Here is a 12,561-nt window from a genome sequence, read left to right on the forward strand (position 1 = left end):
GATGACTGAATTCAGGAGATCAGAATATGTTATCTAGTGTGTTCCCATAAAACCAGTAAAAAGATACAGATTTTTATTTTAAAACATATATATATACACCCCATCCTTTCATAATCTGTTTGTGTAGGTTCCCCAGAACCATACACCACGCACAACCAGTAAGGCCCTGAGCACACAGCCGAGAAGCCTGCAGATAATCTTCCTCCAACAATAAACCCCCTAGATAAAACATTTCTCCGTCGGTAAACGGAGATATCAGAAATCAAAACAGAATTCAGATCAGATATCAGAACAAAATCCAGATCAGAAATCAGAACAGAATTCAGGTAATGTATCAGAACAGAATTCAAATCGGAAATCAGATAAAATATTTATATAATTAGGGAACACACTAGAGTTTACAGATATTATTCAGAGATACTGGATAATCTTATCAAACAGAAAAACACAGATCTTCAGTATACCGATAGAATATCGGAATTCAGAATCACTATTCGAAGAGTTTAATAACTGAAAAAATCATCAATTATTCATAATATGACTTGAGCTGGTAAGGAAGAAATGAAGGTTCAGGACATTTACAATCTATGTCGATTAATCAATTTATCAAACAACTCCAAATGAATAGCTCTCAGAAACAATACTTATCAACTTGTCAATTCATTAACCTTCCATGATATTTACTCTTTAATACCAAATATTATTATCCGTAGATCATCTTCTGAATCATCACTGAACAGATCTTAAGGAGACTAACAAATATTCCAATGCTCTTAATTTCATTTCCACGCTTCCACAATATCATGTAATGCTGACGTACTTGATTAATTTGATCATAACCCAGTGTAATTATACACTATGTAAACTCAACAGAGTTTCCAGACTTATCCAAATCACTTACTAAATCCTCAATCATTGAAGTTACCTAGTTCATTTAACAGTCATGTCTATTATAGTTACTTTAGGGTTTTCCAGGGTAATCCAGACGTTTATGAATTTCGAATACATATTGTACTACTGAATACGAGCTAGAGTTGAGCTGAGCTGAATACTTCCAAAATTATCATTGAGCTAAACTTGAGTAGACGAACACGCATTCAAGTAATATCTATGTCGTTCAGGTACTGACATATCATTAAGGTTGATCGGCTCACTTAAGCTGTGTTTCATAACTTTTAAAGGTAGTCCAATACATATGCTTATTTGGATTCCTTAATTAATCCAAGACATTTACTTAATATAGGCTATAAGGGTATTTTGGTAATTTTGGTGTTCAGTTTTATTCTATTCATTTCAGAGCTCGAGGATATCCAATCATTCCTGAGCTTGGTGATATTCTTGAGTCATTTCCATTACAGGGGTATTTTGGTCATTTTACAGATTCAATATATTTTAATCCTTTTCTTCCGTCTGATCTTATTATTAAATTCAATCTTATCATTTATTTCAGTCATTTCGAACAATTCTGACAGTAGAATACCCCGATAAATTATTCTTCAGGTATTTACTCATTACTCGAATATTTTCGGGTCAAGTGCATTCTCAAATTTTACAAACGGAATATCATGAATTTTTCTGTACGAAGACAGGATCTTAACAATTAAATTCGTACTTAATCGAGTTAAGTACAAATCCTCAAAGTACTTTCTCATTCAGGGTCAACTCAGACTATTTTACCTCTCAAGGGCATTTCGTAATTTCTTAACCAAATAATTTCAATATTAGATCTTAACGAAAATAATTATAATTTAGAGATCCTATGATCAATTGCTTTCCCGAACATTCTCTTATCTTGAAATGATTCCTTAATAGAATTCTAATATCTTGCACAAACCCTCTAGGGTTTAAAAACCGATTATCCGTATTTCGTAAGCAAAACCTAGCATTTCTTAAACACGTATATAGTTTTATCATATCAATATATCCTTTCAGAGTTATTAATCAACTTCCAGGGACAATTCTTGACATCTTACAACTTAAGGGTATTTTCGAAATTTTACCTTACCAGAGTATTATCATAATTTCCCATCCAAATACCTTTAACATTTAACCTTTGATGAAATAAACTATAAGTTACAAATCCATGTTGATTTCTTTATCACTAAGCACAGAACTTGTAATTTAATTCTAACAATCCCTCATTTTCTTATAAAAATCATTTGAACCATAATCAATTACTGAACCCTTTTACCATATTCAGATCAAGTGTAGAAACTAATTAACTACACAAATGAGACCAACATTATCTTAATAATGCATTTACCAATATTCACATGTTCCATAAATCATAAAGAGATAGTAAAGTATTACCTCGATTTCCGTGCAATACTGATCGACCATAAAAATTACATTCGAACGTCTTTGATCTTCAATTCAACTTCCAATAATTCCTCAGATACATATCAACATAAATTATATCAAAAACGGAGTTTAATTGCGATAAACGGATCGAAAATCAGTGAAAAACAACTTACCGGGTTCGAATTTGGCGAAACGGACTTCGGATTCGGATTCAGGACATCGAAAGCATAAAATATGACTTTTCGAAAATTTGAAATTTGCGGTCAAAATCAAAGTCAACGGGTTTGATTGGAAATTTCGAGGTCTTCGGGTTCGAATTTCGAAAAACCGACAGCGGAATCAGATTTGGAACGTCGAAAAATGTCAGGATAGGTATACTCGGTCAAAGTTAAATGTCGTTTAATGCCCGGTCAAAGCCTATCAAAGTTTTGGTCAACAGTGGTCAACGCCGGTCAACGGTCAACGGGTCGGGTCAAGGGGTCGGGTCGGGTTGTGACTGGTCAAAACAGTTCCAAAACCGGTCAAACCGGTCACTTTTTCCTTCCCCACGCGTAGTGGCGGCACGTGAACAGTGATAAATTCTCGGAAAAAAAATCCTAAAAATTATTTTGAGTGATTTCGAGATACTTACAAAGCTCGGTTCACAATTTTGAACGGCGGAGAACTTGATTTCAACAAATCAGAAACTTTGACCGCTTCACCTCCTCATGCGTCGCTGTCGACGGAGACCAAGGATGACACCGGTAGACTCGGAACGATGCAAGGAACACGATGGTGCGGGAGGTGTCGTAAACGGATGCTCGGATCGTCGTAAATCGATGAAATACCGACGATACTTCCGATTGAAATTAACGACGAACGGCGACGATTCACGACGAAAGGTTTGAGGGGTTTTGTTCCTTGGTTGACAATGAACACGATGGTAGTTTCGGCTCGTCAATCGGAGGTTGGACGACGAGTAGATCAGAGTTGAAAGGAGGGTTGTTGGAGAAGAGAAAACTGGAAAAATGAGAACCTGCGCACGGGGAGGGGTTTATAATTCAACTCATAATAAAAATGGGTAAACCATGAGTTTAGCCACTTAATTTCTTGAACTTTATAAAACGGTCTGTCAACTTTAAAACTTTACAATTTAATCTACCATTTCTTTCAAAATACCAATTAAATTCACCATTTTATAATTTCTTAAAATTTAGCCCCTAAATTGAGGGTGTTACAAATAAGATGGTACTATGCATTACTATATTATTAAAAGTTTTTAAATTATTAAATAAAATGGAAAATGAAAACATCATATCCATTGTAATTAATAAACGATGATAAAAAAAAATTAACTCATTAACTCTTATATAAATTTCAAAAACCACCATAAAATGTAAACAATCATTTATATAATTTACCCAAAAATTTATTTAGGATAAACTACACATTTAGTACTTTAATTATGTTTTTTATTATATTTTAATCATTTAATTATTTTCTGTTTCTAAATCATACTTAATATTATATTTTGATTTTATTTTGGTCATCCGTCGTTAGAAAATTAACTGAACTGTTAACATGATATTTTTTAAAAAAGGAATCAAGGATGATATGGCATTAAACTATGGTGACATATCAGCGTCATCTTTATTTTTTTATCAGTTGACGAACAAAATGAAACTAAAATATAATAGTATGTGTGATTTTTTAAATAAAAAATAGATGACTGACCAAAATAGAACAAAAGTGATAGTTGGGATGCTAAATGTGTAGTTTACCTATTTATTTATATGCTCCGAACGACTTTACGTTACCTCATCAACAGTTCGATGATGAGAAGGTGATTGATTAAACAAAAAGAATGAAAAACAAACTGGAAAGAACAAAGACCTGCAATTATCTGAATTCAATTGACAGCTAGAAAGATAGAGAGCAAATGACATTTGGTTTTCGAACTTTTTGTTTCACTTTCTTGACCGCTTCGTGTCATGAGCTAAACTCGGCAGGCAATCAATAGCAGATTAATTTAAACCCTACCTTTTAAGTTTGGATTTATTCAAGATATGATGCCATTATAAAGAGAAGCCACTTCCTAACCATTTATAATCATGAAATGAGGAGTGATATCAGTAATAATTAGCAGATCTATTTTCTCTATTGTTTATATCATTAGCCTCTTTGATATAAAGTATGATTAATCATTGCTGAGTGGGAACCACGAAATTATTTCCTTCTTATTAGGTTATATGAGTAGTTTAAACTAGAGATATATAGGTTCTAATTAGTCCCTTCGGTAAATTAAATCTTAATAATCGTTAAAAAAGTAACGTTTTAAATTACATTTTATTCTAATATTTATATTTTTATAATAATTCTAGAGATAACTTTAGAAAACTATCAATTCTCTAACAACAAAGATCTTCAAACAAGACTTGGTTCACCATAGTTTCCAAGAAGTCCACGATCTTCAGGCAATGGTCTCCGAGTTAACCATATTTAATGGATAACATCTCTAATAAATCCGTGTGACCTATATCATCAAAATTTAAGATCTAATTAGTAAATCTATTTAACTCGTTGATCTAAGAATAATCATTATTATCTTATATCTTACATCACTAATTATGATCACTGTAAATACGCTTTAGTTAAACCGATAAGACGACCGAACCTTCAAAAATATATATATATATAATTTCACTTCTTTTTCTTATAACCAACATTCTCTTAAAAAAAAAATATTGACCAACGCTAGGTCTCTTATTAATTGTGACTCTCAACCCACATTAAAAATAAAATAATCGCCAAATTGAAGGGTACTTCATTTCTATCAACAGTATTTGATATTCTTTTACAGTAATAGTACTTGAATTTTACTTTTGTTCTCAAATTATCCAAAACATGATTTTCATTTAAAACTTTTTTTTTCAATCAAGTTAAATTTATTATTCTAGCACTACACATGTTCAATTAATAAGTCATGCTATCATTCACTGTTGTTGAGAAATTGAATTGTAAGTATTAATTCCAACAAAAGCAATTTCGATAATAACTTGAAATAATGATATGGTTTAAGGGCCAATTTATAATTAATTTTTTTTAACTTGAAGCTTACTTCTACGTAAGAAAAAAAAAAAGGAGTTGAAAGCACTTCATACATAAAAATTGTATATAGAAATTTTAAGGCTAAGATCGATTTGATTTAATTATATTTTTTTAAAAATATTTTTAATAAATATATAATAACTTAATTCGATTAATTTTATTATATATATTTGAGGTTAAGATCGATTTGATTTAATTATAATTTTTTAAATATTTTAAAAAATATACAATAACTTAATTCGATTAATTTTATTATATTTGTATTTAATTTAACTATATTTTTTTTGTGCATATTCATGACGCATTCTTTTTCTCTCTCTCTATATAGAGTTAGTGAGATTTTTTAACAAAGCCAATGTTTATGTCTCGTATAAAATATAAAAAACTTTTATTTAAAAAAAATATTATTTCATAAACTTGTTGATCTTAAGTTTCACATCATTTTGGGCTCCTTGCTTATAAAAATATATAATTGAGTGCTGACAAGAACTAGAGAAAGATCAGGTAAATCCAAGTATATATCATTAGTGCTTTCACATTAAACACAATATAAATAGCAGGTATCATCATAACTCATTTTATTACTATAGAATGATTAAAATTGATAATATATGTTTAAATACTTTCAATCGTTTAAAAATGAATATTCAAGTACTCAAAAACTTAAAACTGGGCTCCATTCTGTTTGAAAATTCGCGAGTTTAAAATTGTCAAACTCGACTCGAACTCAAAAAAATTAAAGCTCGACTTTACTCGAAAGTTCGCGAGCTTAAAATTTTTAAGCTTCACTCGAAATAAAAAATTAAAGTTTAACTCGAACCTGAACCTGAACCTTAAATACAAAAAATTTAATGTTGTATTTTTTAAAAAAAAAATAACATATAAATATTATTAATAATTTAATTTAAATTTTTTAGAATTTTAATATAGTTTAAATTTTATTTGTATCTAGTCTATGATATATTTAGTAAGAAAATAAATTGAAGGAAAAGTTGTGGGGGCAAAGTCCCCTCGGTTCACATCATATAGCATATCCCATTTGTATATACATACTTTTGACTTAAAATAAGAATTTGTAATGAAAAAGGTTGTTTGTAGATTAATTTCTCATCAATATATATATTACTTTTGACTTAAAATAAGAATTTATAGCAAAAAAGTTATTTGTAATACTAGATTAATTTCTCATCAAATGATTAATATTATAAATACATAATAAGAATTAAAAATAAAAAATTAGAATATATTTGAAAATTTGTAGGTGTAAACCTTTGTAATTTTGATATCATATTGAATCTATCATTTTCACATAATTTTTATCTTTTAAAAATTTTCACGTAAATTTTGATGTTGTTGTTTTTATCTATATTTGTACAAAATATTTATTTTTAAAAACAAATAATAATTAATAATTTATTTATATTTTCTTATTTTTAAAATAATAGGATAAAATACACAAATGGTCCCCTGACTATAGGATACTACTTTATTAAGTCCATTGACTATTAAAAGTTACAAAATAGTCATATGATTATAGAGTCCTTTTTTGTTGAGTCCTTCGACAATTAAAAGTTACAAAATGGTCACTCGACTATTCATTATGTTCCAAACTCCTCATTTTTCTATTAAAAATTTGACGATATTCTGAGCTGAACATTAACCTGTTGATTATGATATGATAAAATATGATCTCATAGTCTCAAATGACAGATATATCCCAGTCATCATGTTAACATTCAGCTTAGAAAATTGTTAATTTTTAACGGAAAAGGATGAGTTTGAAACATAATGAATAATCAGGTGACCATTTTGTAACTTTTAATAGTTAAAGGAGTTAACAAAGTAACATTCTATAACTAGAGGACCATTTTATAACTTTTCATAGTCGAGGGACTTAATAAAGTAGTATCCTATAGTCAAGACTTAATAAACCAATATCTTATAGTAGGGAGACCATTTGTATATTTTACCCTAAATAATAATTAACTCATAACTTGTATGTACTAAAAAATCTAATATTTAAATGAATTATAAATAAATAAGTTTAGTTCATCTCATTCACAACTTAGAAATAATGTAATAATTAATTATATTTTTCAATTATATATATGGTGAACATTTGATATGTTTTTGAGAGGTTTTAACTCGATTTAATAGGATCAGATTAAATTCAAATTTAAGATAATAAAAACCAAACTTGAAAAATAGTAAATTATCTCTGATGTATTTAGAGATAATTATAATAATAATTATATATATATATATATACATATATTATCAGTGAAATATTTTTTAAGGGTAAACTACAAGATTGATCATTTTCATTTAAGTTTCGTATACTTTTTCTCACTGAATTAAAAATTATAATATTTAATTACTTTCATTTTTATTTAATTAAGATGTGTGCCGTTTTCATTTAATTCAAATAGTCCCTTATATTTGAGCAAGTTTTCATTTTTCCCACTAAAATTTTAAAAGTAACAAATTGGCCACTAACATTAATAAAAAGATTAATATTTAGTTTTACCCCTAAACTACTGCTAAAATATCAAATATGTCATTGAACAATGAGTTTATCTAATTATTTCTAATTTATAACAATGATCAATCATGTAGTTTACTTTTTTAAAAATATATATTTATATCGAATTGGATCATGTTCGATTTTTTACCTCAAAAGTCAATTTAAGATAGAAATCTCTATAAACTCAAGAGGAGTAGAAGGTTATATGTATTTCAAAGAAATAGGTGAGGTAGATTTTTATCTAGGGTTATTGCCTTTATTCTCTAGCCCGACTGGCTGTAATTAAGGTTTTGCCTTGATTTTTTTCGAGTTCTTCAGAAAACCCAAAGACGTAGTAAACAATCTGGTGTAGTCAAAACCTATCCAACAAGCATGGGAGATCTGGAGCAAACAATGGAAGAATTAAACTTACAGGAAGATGAAGAAGAAGTAATATTTATCGATTAACAAGGAACAGAAAAGGGGATATCGATACAATACTGTTTCGTTGGTTTCTACCTAACGTCTGGCATGATAAATTGTCCAGCAATGTGTTCTATGATGGCAAACGTTTGGCATCCAATAGGAGGCATCTTAATCACGGAACTTGGAGAAGGTCATTTTCTATTTAGACTTTATAATGAAGTAGATGCGGACAGAATCGAAAGTGAAGGGCCGTGGTATTTAAATTCTCATATATTTTTTTTTCACAGGGTTCAAGAATAAGACGATCCCATGACAGTACCTCTCCACTTCGTGGATTTTTGGATTCAAATAAACGAGTTACCAGTGGGATATATATATAAGAACAAATAGCCAAACAAATCAAAAATTTTATTGGTAAGTTCCTGGCTTATGATGCGACAATGGTGACATTGGGATACCGAGGAAGTATAAGAGTCCGTATTCATCTTGATGTACAGCTCCCATTAAAAAGAAGGAAAAAACTGGTGTTAGCTAATAGGTAGTTTACATACACAACCTTCCAGTACAAAAAACTAAAGCTATTTTGCTACCTCTGTGGCTAGGCCATGGAGAAGGATTTTGTCCACTACGATTAACACATCATAAGGACCTATTACCCTTATGGGATGCTTCGCTTAAAGCACCCCCCAGTCAAAGGTCTGTCCACACCATCCCTTGGCTAAGGGAATAAGACTCAAACTCACCAACAAAACTAGTAGGAAGAACGATAAATATTGATATCAAACCGATTCAAAACAGGAATCTAGCAGGGATAGGGCAAATAAGTTGGATAAACCCAATACTAAAACAAATGTACACGATAAATGATATAAAGACATGACCGAACTTAGCCTCTGAGATAATAATGATCGACGCAGAAGAAAAATCATCTATGGAAAAAGGAGAAGGCATAAAGAGGTAAAGAAACATCCATTCAAAGGTTTCAAGCTCAACAAGGCACGATTCCCCGAATGACAAAGAAAAGATACGCAATGAAACTTCTAAGCTGGAACTTTCGGGGCTTGGGAAATCCTCAAACGGTAGACTGTCTCCGACACATGTTGAGAGATATTAATCCATCTGTAATTTTCTTGATAGAAACAAAATTACAGAACACTAGAATGATACGAGTTAGAAGAAGATTGGGTTTTAGCAAAGTAATATAAGTAGAATTGCAAAGAAGCAACGGAGGCTTATGTATCGCATGGAATGATGAAGTAAAAATCACAGTACGATCTTAATCAAGTTCTCATATAGACGTAACAATCCAGAAAGGTGAAAAAGAACCTAATTGGAGATTCACAGGATTTTATAGAGCACCAGAAGAACACAGAAGAAGGGAATCTTAGAACCTAATGCGACAACTGAACGACAACCCGAATGAACCATGATTGATAATGAGAGATTTCAATGAAATCCTATACTCCCACGAAAAATAAAGGGGATTAGAGCGCAACGAATGACAAATGCTAGAATTCAGACAAAACCTTGAAGACTGCTGCATGGTAGATATCGAGTTCAACGGAAGTTGGTACACATGGGAGAAGGAAAAACAAACAGATAATAACATTCGCGAATGAGTAGATAGAGGAGTGACAGACATGGCTTGGATTAACCTATTCAACGGTAATACTTTATCTAATCTAACACACTCATTCTCGGATCACCGTCCACTGTTACTAACTCCATCAGACGAACATTCAAACAAGCGAAGCTGACACTTTATATTTGAGGCATCTTGGCTATTAGAAGACTCATGTATGAAAGAAGGGGAATATATTTGGACAGCACAACCAGGTACTGTTCCAGAAAAACTCGAGCGCATACAAATAGGTCTTGATAAGTGGTTTCAAGAGAAAATGAGGAAAAAAGGGTTTAATAGAACGAGTCTTCCAACAAAAACTGAACGAGCTGCTAGAATTGGACCCAACGGAGGAGAATCTAGGTGAAATAATGGAAATAAAACTTTATCTGAACATGGAAATTGACAAGGATGAATTCTATTGAGTACAGAGGGTAAGGGCCAATTGGCTAAAAAGAGGAGATAACAACACACATTTCTTCCACCGTTATGCAAACCAACGAAAGAAGCAGAATATAATTAAAAATTTAGAGAATCAAATAGGAGATCAATACGAATATGAATCAGTTATTCAAGATTTAGCAGGAAGATATTTTTCAGATCTGTTCACTACACAATTCGAAGAGACGGATTAAGCATTATTAAGTGGAGCTGAACCTTGCATAACTAAGGAAAGTAACGCTAAGTTGTGCAAACTGTTTACTGTTGAAGAATTCACAAGTGCAATGAAACTAATGAGTCCTCTCAAATCATCAGGAAAGAATGGTCTCGGGGCAATATTCTACCAAAGATTTTGGCACATTGTGGGGAAAGAAGTAGCGTAGTACTGCATAGGGCTATTGAATGGAACACAATATATGAAGCCCATAAACAGCAAAAGTATTGGTTTAGAGAATGCAAGAACATCTACATCTGTGTATCAACGAAGCTCAAAGTGCTTTCGTCCCAGGGATATTGATTACAGATAACATCATTATGGCGTACGAACTTCTACACTCTTTTATCCAAAAGAGAGAAGGGAAAAAAAGGATATTTTGCTTTGAAATTGGACATGAGTAAGGCGTATGACAGAGTGGAATGGCCATACCTATGGCAAATGATGGAAAAGCCAGGGTTTGAAAGCAACTGGATAAGGATTATTGCACGGTGTGTTTCTATAGTATCTTATTCAGTAATTATAAACGGCCAAGCTAGAAAAGCTTTTAAACCCCAAATAGACATTCGACAGAGAGATCCACCAAGTCCGTACCTGTTCCTAATAAGCAGTTAAGGGTTCTCATCCCTACTAAGACGAGCGGAGGCATTGAGCTCATTAAAGTGAGTAAAGTATCTTATTCAGTAATTACAAACGGCCAAGCTAGAAAAGCTTTTAAACCCCAAATAGACATTCGACAGAGAGATCCACCAAGTCCGTACCTGTTCCTAATAAGCAGTTAAGGGTTCTCATCCCTACTAAGACGAGCGGAGGCATTGAGCTCATTAAAGTGAGTAAAAATAACAAGTATGACCCTACAATCACACACTTACTTTTTGCTGATGACTGCTTAATCTTTGGGGAAGCCATGACAAAAACAGCAAGTGATTTAAAGGAGATCTTACGAACTTATGGAAGTAGTTCCGGCCAGAGAATTAATTTTGAAAAATCTGGTTTGTTATTTAGTTCAAATGTTATTGATTCAAATCGAGGCGATGTTCAACGAATCCTGGAAGTAGAAAATGAGACAAACCCAAAGAAATATTTAGGTTTACCTTCACTGATTGGTAGAAGAAAGAGACAGACATTCATCTCAATGAAAGAACATATGTGGGCAGGAATGAACTCTTGGAGTACGAGAACACTATCCCACGGAAGAAATAAGGTTTTTATAAAATCAGTATTGCAGGCGCTACCTCTATTTGCAATGAACTGGTTCTTATTACCAAAATCAATCTGTGAAGAACTGGAAAAATTGATGAACCAATTCTGGTGGTAAAAATTAGATAAGAAAAAAAAGGCATCCATTAGGTATCTTGGTATAAACTAAGTAAAATGAAATAAGAGGGAGGAATGGGAATTTGAGATCTAGCGAAGTTTAACATCGCCATATTAGCTAAGCAAGGTTGGAGAATTCTAAACAACCCGACTTCATTAGTAAGCATTATGTTACGAGCAAAGTACTTTCCTGCCTCGAGTTTCCTAAGAGCGAATCTGGGAAACTATCCATCATATATATGGCACATCATATGGAGTGCAAGAGGTTTACTGGAAAAGGGATTAAGATGGAAAGTGGGCAATGTAATGAATATTTCAATATGGAGTGATTCCTGGTTACCAGAAGATAAACCAAAACTCATTGGTTCACGAAGAAGAGATGAAATTGAGAGAGTAACTGAACTAATTGACAACGACACCAGGGAATGGCGAGTGGAGACCATAAATGAAGTGTTCATAACCGAAGAAACTAAATTGATTAAATCCATCCCAATCTCGAGATTTGAACAAAATGACATACAAGTCTGGGGTGGAGAACATTTAGGTGAATACTCCGTTCGTAGTGGATATAAACTACTAAAGCAAAATGACGATATTTAGGATCCATACACAAACATGTACAAGAAGCTGTGGTCCATAGAATGCCAAAGA

This window comes from Hibiscus syriacus, unplaced genomic scaffold, assembly GCF_006381635.1.
Source record: "Hibiscus syriacus cultivar Baekdansim isolate YM2019G1 unplaced genomic scaffold, ASM638163v2 tig00004072_pilon, whole genome shotgun sequence".
Taxonomy (NCBI): Eukaryota; Viridiplantae; Streptophyta; class Magnoliopsida; order Malvales; family Malvaceae; genus Hibiscus; species Hibiscus syriacus.